The following is a 17680-nucleotide window of genomic DNA, read 5'->3' as shown; positions in this document are numbered from 1 at the left end:
TTGAGACTGGTGGGAGTCCCGGGCGGCCATTTTGTGTCCTACCACAGTGAAAAAGCACTCGGCCCAGGGGAGCACGGAGGCCACCCCATCACAGTAGATATTAGGAAAAGATTTCTAATTATAAGGGTAGTTAAGTTCTGGAATGGGCTTCCAAAGGAAGTTGCGGAATGGCCATCATTGGAGGTTTTAAAAAATAGATTGGACAAACACCTGTCAGGGATGGTCTAGGTTTACTTGGTCCTACCATAGTGTATGGGGCTGGACTTGATGACTTCTCCAGGTCTCTTTTTATGATTCTATGTGTTTGCAGGACTGGATCATTGTTTGATACAGCCGAATGACAGATTCTATCCGGGCTACTGTGGACGTGGTACTGGGGTATGTAAAGATCTGTGATTGTTCACCTTAGAGAGAGAGAGAGAATAAAACGAGACACAATAATAATGAATGGGCTAGAGAAGGTAGATTGGATATTTTTATTCCCTCTCTCATAATAAGAGACTAAAGGAATCTTCATTGAAATGGAAAGGTGGCAAAATGATAAAATCGAGGCTGCTTGTGTGCAGAGACAACTTCCTATCACCAATATTGTCTCTTTGTTTCCTTGTACTCTCCCATTTGTAGCCATCTGTTGTCTCTTATCTTATAATCATATTGTAAACTCTCTGGGACAGGGGCTATCTTTTTGTTCTGTGTTTGTATAGCACCTAGCACAATGGGGACCTTGTCCCTGACCAGGGCTCCTAGTACAGTAATACATAGAATAAATAATAATAATAAAAAGGAATTTTTTTCAGACAATGCACAATTTGCTTGTGCAATTCATTGCCACAAGATTTCATAGAAGCCAAGAGTTTAACAGGATTCAAAATAGGACTGGACTTCCATAAGGATGACAACTATCCAGAGTTATTTTAAGGCTTAAAAAACAACAACAAGAAGGATTCTTGGAAGGGATATAAATCCTCTTAATACATGCATAAGGCAATCTTTAATGTTGGGTAGGCAGCAATTTCCCCCGTGGGCAGGTTATTCTGTAACTGCCAACCACAGGGTTTCATACATCTTCCTCAGAAGCAGCTGGTGCTGGCCACTTTTGGGCATGGCATCTGGTTTAGCTGGACCACTGGTCTGATCTGGGATGGCAGTTTTGTTGTTCCACTCCTGGATCTGGAAGGGGATCGGTTCATTCTTTACTCTGAGTTTTGAATCCTAAAGTACATCATGGAAGCGATGTGCAGCGATGGCCTAGAAAACTGAGGCCTTAATCCCATCAGTGCTGCACACAGGTGCTTGCGTGTTTCCAGTCTCATGAAGGCCCTCAAAGTTAATCACGTTGCTTAAATTAAGTTGTGTTTAACTGCTTTGCTGCATTAGGGCCATAAGGCCTCTGACACTGCATTTCAGAGATATACATTTATGGCATTATTTAAATACGTAACACTGCTGCTAAGAATAATAAGACAATAATGCTGCAGCATTTCCCATCCTGCTCAGCAGGATCGGGGCAAGGAAAAGGGAAAGAAAGCCGGCTAGGGCTTTGACTAGTGCTTGGGGAGGCAGATCTCTTGTGATTGTCTCAGAAGTTCATTCCTTCTGTGACCTTGACCCTCCCCTGTCTCCAAGTATGAGGGACTAGAATACCTAAATTCCCATAGTCGTCCTGAGAGATAGGTGTCAGCCAATGTTTGCGCAGTGCTTTGAAGATGACAAGTGCTAAGTTATCTTCCTGTTTCCAGTTTCCCAGTGTTGGCATGCATGTCAATGGGACATTTGTAACCCCAAGCACTATTTTAGCCTTTTCTTTGATGGAGATAAATTATACATTTTACTTCATTCTTAAAAAAAAAAAAAAAAAAAAAAAATTAAAAGAATAAAAACGTCTGTGTGATTCCTAATATGCAGTGAAAGCTTAAGCTGGCATAATAATTGCTAAAATGCTATTTAAAGCTGCATCTGACTCAGAGCCAACTTCAGAGGACAAGTCAAAACAGCACTGGGTACATACTGAAAACTTTTAAAGACATTAGGCTTATACCTGGGGTCAGATCCTTGGCTGGTATAAATCAGCCCAGCTCCATCGATGTTGCTGATGCCACATCAGTTTCCACTGGCTGAAGAGCTGGTCCTATTTTTTTGAAGGCTTCCTTGAGTGACAAGTCCATGGGATTCGTCAGTAACAGTGTCTCCAAATCCGGTCACTTCCGACTGACTCATTTGTATTAAATATCTAGCATGTTGAATGCAAATTGGATGTTCAGTAACGATGAAGCTCATCCTAGCCATTTTTGTACCTGCTACATGGGGCAAATGGCTGGTGTCACAGACTGCAGCAAGGGCAGTAGATCCCAGTGGTTGGAGCAGTGATGGTCAGGTCTAATGGTTGGAACATTTGCATCAGAGCCCAGGGACAGCGCTGAGGGACAGATCCAGGGTCAGAAACCAAGCAGGGAAGCAGGGCTGGAAAGGACTGCAGCTGGGCTGAAGCAAGGCTGGGAACAAGACAGGAACAGAAGTGAGCACGGCCGTGGGCATAAGCGCTGAGCAGCTGCTGGCCTTGTGCTGGTGCTGGGCCTAAGAGCTGGTCTGATGACGCCTCTCAGCCAGTCAGGAGGCCTAGTCAACCAGGGTCTTCAGCTATGGTCAACTAGCTGGTCCCAAACTCAGTTGCAACAGCTGGTGGATCTGTGTAGTGCCAGAGCACATATATTAAATGCCACCATAAACAGATCATCCACTGAATCACCTTTGTTTTTCTCAGGGCCCGGGCACCACGGAATTCTCACTAAGATGCTCCGGAGACAGGCCCTGGGCTTGTCCGCGTGGTGCACTGGTCCACACTAGAGAGGTATAAATTCTAATGCACTCTCACATGTTGCAGACTGACTGGCACATGTAGTCCCTGCTGGAGGAGGCTAAGAGTTCCCTGGTGCGTGGTAATGTAGAAAAGTCAGTGTTGCTGCGCACTAGGGAACTTGTAGTGTGTGCCAGCAGGACCAGACATGCCACTTAGCACGCAACACGCTCATGCGCATTGGAATGTTCACCCTTCGAGTGTGGGCTAATGCAATGGGTAGAAGCCCTAAGAGGGACCTCCTTGGTGAATAACCCTTGTCCTCTGCACAGGGGGGATTTTTGCCTTAAGTCAATGATTCAATAGGCATAATGGGCACATAAGGGAAAAAAACCTGGCCCCATTGCAGTTCATGGCAAAGTCCCATTCACATTAATGAGACCACGATGTGACCTCAGCACAAGATATTTGTGGTGGCTGACTACACTGTTCAAACTAGGTGAAATACAACCCAGTACATAGGGGCTGCACAAAGCCTAAATCCCATTTAGACTCTGTTTTCTGGGTTAAGGTGGGTCGACAATGGTACATGTGCTTTGTAATGACTCTATCTGCTCAGACATGTACAAAAGAGCTCACTTAATAGATGAGCCATTTGATTTATGTGACATTTGTTATGAGTGCTTATTATAACTGATAATAATGACTAGCTTGCTTTATATACAGCATTTACCCCAAAGAACCCCAAGTGTTTTAAAAAATGGGTACATTCCAGCATCAATGCATTGGCATTATATCTGCATCCATTGATTCACAGAGTTTAAGGTCAGGAGAGTCCACTGAGTCATCTAGTCTGACCTTCAGTATAACACAGGCCATTATATTCATCCAATTACCCCTTTACTGAATAACTTTTGTTTGGTTAAAGCATCTCTTCCAGAAAGGAATCAAGTCTTGATCCAAAGGCATCAAGAGATGGGGAATCCACCTCGTCCCTTGGCAGTTTGTTTCCATGGTTGATCACCCTCACTGTTATAAATTTGTGCCTAATTTATAGTTTGAATGTTTCCACTTTACTTTCCAGCCATTGCTCTGCCTTCTCTGCTAGATTAAAGAGCCCTTTAGTACCTTGAGCTCCTTAAGTTTCTCACAGTAAGGCATTTTCTCCAGCTCTCACATTGTTTTTGTGGCTCTTCTCTTCACCACTTCCAATTTCTTAACATCCTTTTAAAAATGTGGACACCAGAACTATGCAGAGCATTCCCCTTTTGGTCTCACCAATGCTCTGTACAAAGTTAATAACCCTCCCTACTCTTACTCACTACTCCCGTGTTTAGACATCCAAGGATTCCATTAGCCTTTTTTACCACAGCATCTCACTGGGAGCTCACATTAAGCTTTTTGCCCATTATGACCCCTAAATTCTATTCAGAATCACTGCTTTCCAGGATACAGTGCCCCATTATACGAGTATGGCCTGCATTCCTTGTACCTAGATATACAACTTTGTATCTAGCTATATCAAAAACACTTTTTGTTTGAATAGGCCCAGCTTACCACATGCCTCAGATCTTCCCTGTCCTCCTCATTAGTTACCATTACGTCAATCTTTTTGTCATCCAGATGTTGCATCAACAATGATTTACATTTACCTCTGGATCATTGATAAAAAAATGTTGAATAGAACCAGACTGTGACGGAGTGTACTCATCTCTTGTGAGTGCCTCCTGTCGGCTGGGTATGAAACCTGTGTTCTCTCTCTCTCTCTGCTTATGGTGCACCCTGTCAATCATATTGACCAGCATTAGTTACAATCATATTTTTTTACCAATTCCGTATCAGCTTTTCCATCATTTCACCCAGGACTGATGTCAGGTTAACTGGCCTATAGTTACCTGTGTCATCCTGCTTGCTCTTTTTTGCATACTGGCGCAACATTAGCACTCTTCCAGTCTTATGGAATTTCCATGGTATAGAAAGATTTATTGAAAGTTAACGTTAGCAGGCCAGAGATCTCCTCAATCAACTCTTTTAGGACTCTTTGGTGAAAGTTCCTTGAGCCCACTGGTCTATATAAATGTTGTCTAACATCCTTCTCAGTTACTAATATACTGAGGAGTACACCATCCGGTGCTTAGAAGGAGATCATCACTGACCACTGAGAACCTTTCAGGTTACAGGGAGTCTACAAGGCAGGTATGCACTCCACACAGCCTATCTGTGTGATGACTGCCTGAGGACAGCAGGGATTGGGGGCAGTAGCAGGTTGAGTGATGTGTATGTGTAGGGTGGGGGGAATCAGTGTTTGTGACACTACATGGATCCACCAGCCATTTCCACAGGTAGCTGTGGTAGGTCTGGCCTCAAGGCTTGGCTGTCAGCTGCAATGCATATCTGCTTTTGCTCTGTGGCCTCAGGATGCTCTCCAGTGCCCAGTTTAGCTGTGTGAAGGGTCACCGGTTTTGAACCTAGGCCCATAGGTCCCCAAGCAGTTCCTCCAACAGCCCTCTGGAACCAGGGGAGAGGGGAATAGCGGATGTCTGGCCCATGAGAAGCTCTGCCCATGAAGTTCCTGATTGATGCAGACATCTGGTCCCACCATCTGGCCTGGACACACTACTTAAGCCAGATGGAAGCACGGGAAATTGGCTGAACAACCGAATGAATGCCTGACCTGGATCTCGGCTGTGTCTTGCCCTGGCATTGCTCACTGACTCCACTTTGATCCTGGGTCCAGCTCAACATTTGGCATGGCTATCTGACTCTGACTCCAGTCCTGATCCGTGGTGTGACTGCAGATTCCAGTTCAGCCTTTGGTATGGCTCCTGGCCCTGGACCTTGTCATGAGCCTGACTCTGGCTTTGGTGCCTGACTCTGACCATTAGGCTTGACAGCCCCACACTCCAGTCCCTACAAGCTGCTTGAACTGTGTGCGGGACATAGGATTTGGAGCAGTGTGTAAAATGAGCTACAGCTGCTTCATTACTGGCAACTGTAATGTGCCTTCAGACTGCAAATGGTTTGGGTCAGGGTCCTATTACTTGTTTGGGACTGATCACTCATTATTTAACCCCCTATACGGATATGTAATGCACACAATAATAAATACACCCAAGGATAGGACCAGTTTAAATTGAAGTCACTGAACAAGCAGAATTAAACCAAGTACTGTGGGGCATTCGGGGTCAGAAACGCAGCCGAAAAAGATTCATTAAAATGAGCGGTCCCTTATTCTGCCCATTGTCTGGCCTCCCTCTCCCTATCTACACACAGACATGCACATCAGATGAGTAATGGCCCCGGCTCTCTAGAACCAGCAAAACAAGTGCAAATGTCATGCCCGTGCTTAATGAAGACTTTGGAATGGATCGCTCGACTGAGACGCATTCGGATGCAGTCATGCTTCCACATCCTCTGACTTAACGCACACACGCATACAGCCAATAAGGGATCTCATTGAAAATTCAGCAGCTTGAGAGGCAGGGATTTAATAAGAAAACTGGCACCTGTCATTTCTTCTAAATATTGGATGCACTCGAGTGCTTTGACCATTAAAAATAACTCATCTGGAAAAAAAAAAAAAAAAAAGGAATATAAACAGCTTAGTTTATTTCTGTTACCTTGCAAGAGAAGAGAACCTTAGTGAAGTTGCATGCACAGTATTCACAGCTATAGAGTGAGCAGCAACTTTCTGAAAACTTGGATTCACATTCTCTGCATGTCATTCTCCTATATATAAACGATATATTAAGTGCCTGATTCTGATATCTGCAACTGCAGTTTTATGCTGATGTAACAGCACTGAAAGGAAGGAATGGGAGCCGGAGTTGGAGTAATTATGCTGATGGGAGAGCACTCTACCATCAGAATACTACATCTTCACCAGATGTGCTACAGCTGCATTAAGTGCAGCTGCACCGATGTAGCACTCTTAGTGTAGACCTGCCCTCAGAGACTCAAATTCAACTCTCTGCTTTGCCAAAAACTCTGTGTGACCTTTGGCATGTCACAAGTCTCTCGGTGCCTCAGTTCCCCTTGTGTAAAATAGGGATGATAGCACTTACCTCCCAGGGGTCTGGTCAGAATAAATAAATTAAAGATTGTGAGATGCTCAGATATTATGGTAGTGGGGGCCATTAAGTACCTTAGATAGATAGACTTTGTCTCCTCCCTAACTTCCCAATGAAAGTCTTTTCAACTTCAAAATTTAGCATGTCTGTGACCAGCCAAGAATTTTTTGGTAAAATTTGAGCTTATTTGAATGAGCGAGTCTAAAGATTCATAAGTATTACAATCTGAACGGACCTCTGAGGTCTCGTGCATTGCATATGCCATAGAATTCCACCCACTTATTCCTGTTTCGAGTGCAATCCCTTGTTGTTGACTTAGAGCATCTCTTTTGGAAAGACAGCCTATGCTGACAAAGACTCATAGTGATGGAGAATTTACTGTACGCCTTCGTGATCTGTTCTAGTGGCTAATCACCCTGTTACTTTGCTAATTTACACAGTTCACCTGACCACTGCCTCATCTACAGTGCTCCAAATGAGCAACAAAATGCCCTTTCCCACACTATGATGCGTGTGCAGAAGACATCCTTCTTGCTAGACTCCTAAGGTACGTCTACGTTGCATTGCAAACCCGAGTCTGTGGGACCCATGCTTGTGGATTTGGTGTTTCCAAGCCCAGGCTTGAGCATCCATATTGCATTGAGCATCCATATTGCATTGTAAACCGGGATTTACAGTTCTTGGACCCAGATCTCATAGCCATACTAACATATTCATACTGCACTATTGCAGACCTTCCAACTTGGGAGTGCAACTTGAGCTCTGTCCACACTGAAAAATGACAGGATTCTAGGGCTTTGACCCAGGGTCCTTCGGACCCATGTCCTGAGTGCTTGGTGAACCAAGTCGGACTTATTTGTGGACTGAAAAGGGGCTTGGGCTCAAACCTGACTCACAGCCCAGACTTAGTGTGCAGAGCAGACATAGCCTAAGCCAACTCTGACAATCCATTTCTAAGGCAACCAAGGTGCTCAAGACATTTCAATTCAGATGATAGTTTTCATGGATACCACCACTGTGTGCATAAAAAACAAGTTAGGCCTCTAGTGACATGATCCCATATAATTAACGATGAAGTCCATGTTTCAGAGTTTGGATCTGGATTGAGATCAGATTTCCAGTTTTCCCAAAGTCTGAGAATTCTGGGATTTGCGTTTCTACTTGGTACCTCTTGTAGAGATAGACTCAGCTGACAAAGATAGGAGCTGGAGTTGAATCAGTTCATTCCCAAAATTTGAAGGTCTGAATGTGAGTTTCTGTTTTGAGCCCATCATTATTAAGGTAGTCACAATGGTTTCATAAACAGGATAGTGAAGATTTATAACCTGGGTGTAATGTACTTCTAGATGATGCTAATATGAATGTCTGCCTGCTAATCTATGCTCTCCATGGAAAAGCTCCTGTTGAAAATGGATTAGACCTTATGTGAGGAGATTAGCTGTTTTAGATACTGATATGGCCCCAACTACAGTCACATCAGAGCTTTTCGCAATCTTTAATGCATTTATCTTCATGAGGTTAGGACATTTTATTATTCCTATTTTACAGAGAAGTAAATGAGTAAAAGAGAGTGGGGTTCAGAAAGATATTTAGGTACTAACTCCTATTGATTTCAGTGGAAGTTAGGCACCTGAATACCTTTGTGAATAGTAGCCAGAGTGATTAAGTAACTCAACAAAAGTTACACAGGAAGTACATGTGGGAATTGAACCCCTATATCTAAAGGATCCAGCTAGTGCCCCAACCACTGGGCCATCTTTCCCCTTCCTTTGTTGGGGTGCCTACTCCTGTCATTTTAAAATGAGTCCTGAACTATTTGGCGTTCCAGCTCTTGGAACCATCATATGAGTACATGAAAGTCTCCGCCTTCATTTTTTTAAAAAGGAAAATAAATATTTAGCCCTCACAGATGCTGACGAAAGCTCAAAAACATGAACCCTAAAGACTCAAAAACCAAAAGTGAAATAAAAAGAAGCCAAAATGCATACACATCTATATACAGCTCATAAGTTTTAAGTCAATTCCATGGTTTCTGGCAGGGGTGACTGATAGTTTTTGAATACTTGGTGTTGGCAAGATCATTTTTGTCCCACTTCTCCAAAAAGAATGCAGCCAAAGATAATGTCCCTTTCATGTAAACAACAGACATAAGTGGGTAGCTGGAGCAATTGCTGGAGGCAGAATACCACACCATTGCCCAATGATCTATTTGGATCCAGTATATGACAAATAATATGTGCCTTTGCTACAGCTCAATTTGTTTACTTATCTTTGATGCCTATAACCCTGAAAAATACCCCTGTGTGAATGGAGGCTTTTCATAGGCATAAGTACTGGGTTAGGGCTATGTGGAACAATTTATGTAATGCCATGGAACTTACATGCACCCACACTAATTTACAGAGAAGCAGTTGAGATAAAAGTGAAGCAAATGCACATGATTATATTATAAAAATAACAGCAGCCCTTTCTTTCCAGCAGTTGCAGCTGATGTGTGAAAGCCTAGAAGGATACAAGTGGCAATCATCAAATACAGTACAGTGCATGTGTTTCTTTTCATTCTTAAAGCTCCAATATATTGTTGTTTGAAGTTGGTTGAGCTATTCAGACTGTATCTGTCTGTAAAGCTGTTCTGTTATCATGAATAATTTAATACTAGTAATGGGGGATTCCATTATTAGAAATATAGATAATTGGGGTTGTGATAATTGGGAGAACCACATGATGAGTTGCCTGCTGGGCGTGAAGGTTGAGGGCCTCTCGAGACATTGAGAGAGACTTATGTGCAGTTCTAAGGAGGCATCATTGGTCATGGTACATGTGGATACCAGCTACATAGGGAAAAGTATGAGAGAGGTCCTGGAGGCTAAATTTAGGCAGTAAGGCAAGAGATTAAAGTCCAGGACCTCAATGGTAGCATTCTCTGAAACGCTTCAAGTTCCATGCACAGGGCCAGTTAGATAGGCAGAACTGCATGTTTTCAATGCATTGATGAGATAATGGTATTCGGAAGAGGAATTTAGGTTCATCAGGAACTGGGCAACCTTTTGGGAAAGGAAGAGCCTATACAGGAAGGACGGGCTTCATCAAACCAAAACAGAACCAGATGGCTGGCATGTAAAATGAAAAAGGTCATAGAGGAGTTTTTAAACTAAGGTATGGGGGAAAGCTGATATATGGAGGAACACCGTTTGGACAGAGTTATCCCTTAGGGGAGGAATTTTTAAAAGGGATACTCTAGATCCCAGTAAAGAAAAGAGGATAGAAGTTGATGAAGTACAGGTAGAAGCAGAACAGAAATAGTCAAATAAAATAGATTCCCATTCAATTACATCACATGAAGGCAGACAACTAAATATTGACAATTTTTGTAAGTACTTGTGTACAAATGCTAAAAGTCTAAATACTAAGATAGATGAACTTGAGTGCCTGGTATTGAATGAGGATATTGAGATAATATGCATCACACAAACTTGGTGGAATGATGATAATCAATGGGACATGGCAATACCAGGGTACAAAAGTACAGGGTACAAATTAGGTTGTTCTGCTGCGGGAGTGGCACTATATGTGAAAGAAAGCACAGAGTCAAATATAGTAAAAATCTTAACTTGGAATCTCTATGAATAGAAATTCCATGCTTGAGTAATAAGAGTATAGCAGTAGGAATATACTACTGATCACCTGAGCAGGATGGTGATTGTGAAATGTGCATGGAGATTAGAGAGGCTACAAAAAGAGAAAACCCAGTGATAATGTGGGATTTCAACTATCGCCATATTGACTAGGAACATGTCACCTGAGGAAGGGATGCAGCGATAACATTTCTAGACAACATTAATGACTACTTCTTGGAGCAGTTAGTCCTGGAACCCAAAAAGGAAAAGAGGGAAGAGGCAATTCTTGATTTAGCCCTAAGTGGAGCACAGGATCTGGTCCAAGAGGTGAATATAGTCGAACTGCTCAGTAATAGCCATCATAATGTAATTAAATTTAACATCATTGTAGGAAAGAAAATACCACAGAAACCCACCACAGTAGCATTTAACTTCAAAAAGGGAAACTACAGAAAAAGGAGGTGGCTAGTTAAATAGAAATTAAAATGAACTGTCACAAGAGTGAAATGCCTGCAAAGTGCATGAAAACTTTTTAAAACACTATAGTAGAGGCTCAAACTGTATGTATACCCCAAATAATAATAATAAAAAAGTAAGAGGAACAAAAAAGAAGTCATGATGACTAAACGTAAGAGTAAAAGGGGCTGTTAGAGCTGAAAAGGCATCCTTTAAAAATTGGAAGTCAAATCCTATTAAGGAAAATAGAAAGCAACATAAACTATGGCAAGTCAAGTAAAAAATATAATTAGGCAGGGCAAAAAAAGAATTTCAAGAGCAACTAGCAAAAGACAAAAACGAACAGAATTTTTTTAAGTATATCAAAAGCAGAAAGCCTACCAATCAATCAGTGAGGCCACTGGACTATGGAGGTGCTAAAGGAGCACTCAAGGAAGACAAGATCTTTGTGGAGAAGCTAAATGAATGATTTGCATTAGCCTTCACTGCAGATGATGTGAGGGAGATTCCTACAACTGAGCCATTCTTTTTAGGTGACAAATCTGAGAAACTGTCCCAGACTGAGGTGTCAATAGAGGAGATTTGGGAACAAATTGATAAATTAGACAATAATGTCACCAGGCCCAGATGATGTTCACACAAGTGTTTTGAAGGAAATCTAATATAAAATTGCAGAACAACTAATTGTGGAATGTAACCTATTGCTAAAATCAGCCTCCGTAGCAGATGACTGTAGGATAGCTAATGTAATGCCAATTTTTAACAAAAGGCTCCAGTGGCGATCCTGGCAATTCCAGGCCAGTAAGCTTACCTTTAGTACCTGGTAAATTCGTTGAAACTATAGTACAGAACAGAATTAGATGAACATGATATGTTGGAAATGAGTCAACATGGCTTTTATAAAGGGAAATCATGCCTCATCAATATATTACAATTCTCTGAGCGGGTCAACAAGCATGTGGACAAGGGTGACCTAGTGGATATAGTAACTGGTTAAAAGATAGGAAACAAAGGGTAGGAATAAATGGTCAGGAAAAATTAAAAAGACTGAGACTGTTCAGCTTAGAAAAGAGATGACTAAGGGAGGTATGATGGAGGTGTACAAAACCATGAATGTTGTGAAGAAAATGAACAAGGAAGCTTTATTTACCTCTTCACATAACACAAGAACCAAGTTCATTCAATGATATTAATAGGCAGCAGGTTTAAAACAAACTCAAGGAAGTACTTCTTCACACAATGCATAGTAAACCTGCGGAACTCATTTCAGGGGATGTTGTCAAGGCCAAAACTATAAGTGGGTTCAAAAAAGAATTAGATAAGTTCGTGGAGGATAGGTCCATCAATAGCTGTTAGCCAAGATAGTCAGGGACACAACTTTATGTCTGGGTATCTCTAAACCTCTGGCTGGCAGAAGCTGGAGCTGGATGGCAGGGGATGGATCACTCAATAATTGCCCTGTTCTGTTCATTCCCTCTGAAGCATCTGGCACTGGCCACTGATGAAAGAGAGGACACTGGGCTAGACAGACCATTGGTCAGACCCAATATGGCTTTTCCTATGTTTTTATACAGTTTCAGACTGAATGCAAAAAGACTTACAATCCAAAAGGTGTCACTTTCATGGAGCCACCCGGATGTGTGAAGGCCTAAACTGAATTACAGTGTGTTCATACAGCTGTAACCATTGCCCATCCTCAACCCATCTCCCTGGGCACATTGCATCTATGATCTGGTGCCCAAGCTGGCAAGCAGTTATGCACATGAGTAAAGTCATTCATGTTGTCGTCAGTGCCTCCAATAGATCCTTATATCGTGAGACTGTTACTCAGGTAAAATCCAAGCCCCATTGAAATCAGTGCATCTAGGATTTCACCTTTCATGTACAAAGTATTCATAGGATTGGGCCTTTAGGCCCTGATCTTGCAAACTCTTATTCACATGGTTAACTATGAGCATGCAAGATGTCGTGTTGCTTTCAATGGAACTACTCATTTGCATGCAATTATGCACATGTTTCAGAGTTTACAGCATCAAGAATTCAGCATGTAAATTATTTGAGGCAGGGACCTCTGTTTTTCTATTAGGCCCTGACTCTGCTTGCTGTTCTGTGTGGATCCCTACTGAAGGAACTCAGAAGCCCACCCAGGAGGAGCAGCTTCCAGGATTGGGCATTTAGTTTCTGTAAGGCTGTTGGGATCCACAAAAATATATATACTTATATCCAGTGTAATATGTCACGGGTCATTGAGGACCAGTATGCATGAGGTGAGCATGATAGGAGTGCATGCGTACATTTGAAAGTAATACATCAGAAATTTGAAGTTAAGGCCCTGCTCAGGACATTCCACTGGGCAAAAATAACTGGTGAAGGGTGATGGTGGCCTGCCTGGGACTTTTCGCTGAAAATTGTGGGTGCAAGGCCAAGACCATAAAAAGGTGAACACAACAAGATAGATGACGTGACATAACAGGCTATAAAAGATAGACCAAAACATCTATATTTTGGAGTCTGACATCAAACTAGAGCCCCAATGTTGAAGAGGCGTTTAGTGCCAGCTCCCCACACCTTTAAGGCTGGATCAGACCCCGCCTGGCCATTGGGACTTCATCCTATCTTTGGACTCTGCTGTAGTATATTTGTGATATGGATGTGGAGTGAGTGAGTTTACACTGTAATCAATAAAGTTAATCAGAGTATTATCTGCCAACATTGTGTCCAGTGTTTGGCCTTTTTAGCCTTCTCCCTCATCCCATAGGAGGGCTCTGTATCGCGAGCCTAACATATGGTGGAGAATGAGTAGGGGGGAGAGCTATAAGAAGGCCTACTGGACGGTAAGATGGGGGTCTCATAGTGTTGGAGAGGGAGTCGAAAGGGAGATTCCCTTATTTTGGGATTTTGGGATTTGAGGTCTCACAGTATTGAGGAGTCTACAGGGTGACTCCTGGGTGAGTGCAACAAGAACGTGTAGGGAAATGCTGCACAGAGTTATTGAAAATAATGTTCAAAAAGGGGAAAGATGTAGGGTAAGCACCCCAATGGGCTAAAGTTAAAGCCCCTTTTCTGTTAGAGAAGGAGATTATTACATTTGGGACTTGTCTGTGGAACGAGGGTGCAGTAGACTCTGGGGTAACAATGGACACATTGGGAGAGATGTTTGAAAAATATGTACAGTTATACAAGCCTAATGCTAGTAAGAAGCAAGCAACTGTAGTCTGGTTGTTATGGCAGGCTACAAATAAGGTGTGTGCAAAATTACAAGCTCTTGCTAGGGAAATCTAAAATTTGCCATGAAAATTTGGAGAGGGAAGTGAGACAAGGACAAGTGATGCAAACTCAATTGGAACAATTAGGAAAACAGAATAAGGAACTGGAAAAGAGAGGGATAGAAGGAGAGAGGACTATGGTAGAAAAGGAGAAATTGGAAAACCAGGTAGTAGGAATGAAATAATTAATTCAAGACTTGACTAGGGAAAAAGAGGAGGCCAAAAGCACATCTCACAGTTGGTGTCAGAAAAGTATTGCAGCATTAAAGAAACAGATTAAATTGAGGCGACTACAGGTAGTGGCTGTATGCCAAAATGAAGGAGATGTGGATTGGGACCCTAGTGAGAAGTGGGATGGGGATATATGGTATGGAGATGATTTGGGAGATCCAAATCAGGGGAACAGGGAGCCGGACCAACCTCAAGAAGGACCCTATAGTAATTTAAGAGAAGAGATTAAAAATTGGCAAAGGGAACCAGTAATAGAAAAGGCTGTAGCAGTGGTGGAGAGGAGATCAACTACCTTAAATGATGCAAGAAATATTCAGTCATTATAGACAAATATAATCCCTGTGAGTTCCTTGGATGGTGAAATCATTGGGCATGGTGAGTTTGAAGAATCTGGCAGGAGAAATATTTCCGGTAACCAATTCAGTAAGTGATCAACTCAAGACTGCTCAGTCATTGTTGGAAGTAAATTTGAATCAAGAGGAATTTTGGACTGATGTACTTGGAAGATTGGACAAGACCTTGCTGGCAATGTTTACCATTCTAATATGTACAGCAAACCAGGGAGAATTAACACCTTTAGATGTGTTGGACCATTTGGTAATATGCCAACAAATGATAAAAAGGGGAGGTCAGGAGGAAGGTATAAAACCAAGAGTACCTTTTATTGAAATAATAACATACTCAAATGAGAGTGCTTACACTACATGGGGTCAAGGAAGAAGAAAAGGCCGTGGTAGATGGCAATCTGCTCCACTTCAAGGAGGGAAGGGATGGAATCTGGGAAGCTGGGGCAAGACTCAAAGAGGAGATGTGATTCGAAACATTGCTGGGAAATATTTGAAATTGAGAAGGGAAGACGTGGGAAAATGGGATAGAAAACCCAGGGAAGACCTAATTAAGGAAATGCAGAAGAGAGAAGGACAGGTTTTCCAAGAACGAAAAGGAGTTGCCATTATACAAGTTGAGGGTCCCGAGAAACCCCGGTGACAGATCACTCCCACTGGAGATGGGTCCTCAGGAGTGGGAGGTGGTAACTAAATTAAAGTGGAATTCTAATGGAAGGCCTAGAGCAATTGTCACCGTGGGAAATAATGGACCCAAAGATGCTTTACTAGACAGTGGAGCTGGTGTAAATATTGTAGATAAAGACTGCAATTTGGACCAATATATATCTGAGGATGTCACAGTGGCATCTTTTACTGGGGAGGGAGTAATGGGGAAAATGTATCACTCAGTAGAAGTGACCATAATTGGAAATGAACTGGGGAGCACCTCCGTTGTAGAGAACAGGTATTACAAATAAAGCAAGCAGCAGAACCGGTGATTTCAGGGGCTCCATTTTTAAAAGGAAATCAATTAGTTTTAGATTTACCTAATGGAATTCTATGGCGTGCACCCGGAGGAAAGGAAGATTCTTTTATAAGAGGTTACCTCCCAATAATAGGTGTCAGAAAAGTGGTAGAAGCCATTCAGTTAAACCAAGGGCATGTTTGGGTGAATGAGTTTTCTGAGGTATGGATTAAAAACAAGGCAGAATGTGGAAAAATCAAAGCTTGTGTTAAAATTATGGGGGTTGAGGTGCCACTGCAAAAACAGTATAAGTACCCAATACAAGCAGAAAAGGGCATTGAAAGGATAATCGAATCACTGGAACAACAAGGGGTGATTGAAAAAGGGAACTCAGCCTGCAATAGTCCGATATGGCCTGTACTGAAAGCTTCAGGAGATTGGAGGTTAACTGTAGATTTTAGGCAAATTAACAGAGCCACTCCACCCATGGTTCCTATAGTAGCAAATTTGCCTCAAGTGATGGGGCTCTCTGGCTCTCATTTGTGTATCACTTTGGGATCTTTTGGGACTTGGACCATTATGTAAATGTATGATTATTGTTATTAATAATATTAATTAGTAAATAATAATATCTTCTATGTGCTCTGGCAAGAATGCCAACCTTTATGGCTCATTTATCAAATTTTCCAACAGCCTCTTTGCAATTTCGCCTATGCCCCCCTTTTGGAAGGAGATTCACTGTAAAATCTGCAAACCACCATATTAGTCTTCTTCAAATCTCCCCTTAAAACTTACCTCTGCCGTGATACCCACAAAACACTCAACAATGATTAGGCAGTTGATGGCTGTTTATTTCACTAACGTTTATCATTTTACTGTTACCTTGTGCTCATGCCCAGCTGTCTGTTATACTGTTGATAACTTGGAGAAGGTTGAGAGAAGAGCCACAAGATGGTTAAAGGATTAGAAAACCTGCCTTCTTGCAATAGACTCAGGGAGCTCGATCTATTTAATTTAAGAAAGAAAAAGTTAAGGGGCGACTTGATTACAAGCTATAAGTACCTACATAGGGAATAAATATTGAATAATGGGAGCTTCAATCAAGCAGAGCTAGACAAATTCAGACAGGAAATAAAACATAATTTTTTTAAAAAGTAAGAGTAATTTACCATTGGAACAATTTATCAAGGGTCATCACTGACAACTTTTAAATCAAGATTGGATGTTTTTCTAAAAGATCTGCTCTAGGAATTATTTGGGAGGAAGTTCTATGGCCTGTTCCATACAGGAAGTCAGACCAGATGATCACAATGTTCCCTTCTGGCTTTAGAACCTCTGAATTTATGAATCTATGACTATTCACCTGGTGCTGTATACTTATATTATAAGCTCTTTGGGGTTATAAGCTATAAGCTATCTTTATAAGCTTATAAGTTATAAGCTATTGTTTCATTACGCGTGTGTATAGCAGCTAGCACAGTGGGGCCCTGTACCTGACTGGGGCCTCTAGGCCTTATCATAATACAAATATTAAAAAATAATTAATGGTGAGTCGTGATTATTGCATCTGTTTTCACTTTGGATATCAACAAACCATGAGGCAATGGATTTAGTCCATTTCTGAAATGGGCTCAATGTTTAAAATGTATTTCTTCTCTGCCACAAGTCTTTGAAGGAACAGCTGGCTTTTTTCCCTCTGGTCACCACAGATTTCAGTGGGAGCAGGATTGGGACCTAAATGAAATTCACCTATAGTACAGAGTGCCAGTGCAAGACCCTTTATACCATCCATGTGTGCACAGAAGCTGTATGGTTCTACCCTGAGGATAGCCAAGCAGGGGTGACTGTGGAAAGTAGAGATGGCGTTGAGCATTTAGACATAACCAGTATGTGCCAAGTCCCATGCAAGGACCTTAGAAGGCTCCCTTCTCTATTACCACAACACCCTGTTCTCTG

The 17680-nt window shown here is 42.0% G+C and overlaps 1 long non-coding RNA gene across 1 annotated transcript; it reads left to right on the top strand.

The window, feature by feature from the left end:
* Positions 1-310: 310 nt before the first annotated feature.
* On the top strand, positions 311-9509 carry LOC137150918 (uncharacterized). The gene is made up of 3 exons (XR_010919116.1): positions 311-378; positions 7305-7411; positions 9343-9509. It is a non-coding gene; the product is annotated as an uncharacterized lncRNA (long non-coding RNA).
* The last annotated feature ends 8171 nt before the right edge of the window (positions 9510-17680 follow it).

This window comes from Emydura macquarii, unplaced genomic scaffold, assembly GCF_026122565.2.
Source record: "Emydura macquarii macquarii isolate MOO-44397 ecotype Brisbane River unplaced genomic scaffold, CSIRO-AGI_Emac_v2 contig_1041, whole genome shotgun sequence".
Lineage (NCBI taxonomy): Eukaryota > Metazoa > Chordata > Testudines > Chelidae > Emydura > Emydura macquarii.
Note: the sequence above shows the minus strand (reverse complement) of the source record. Positions and strands in the feature narration are given on the sequence as shown.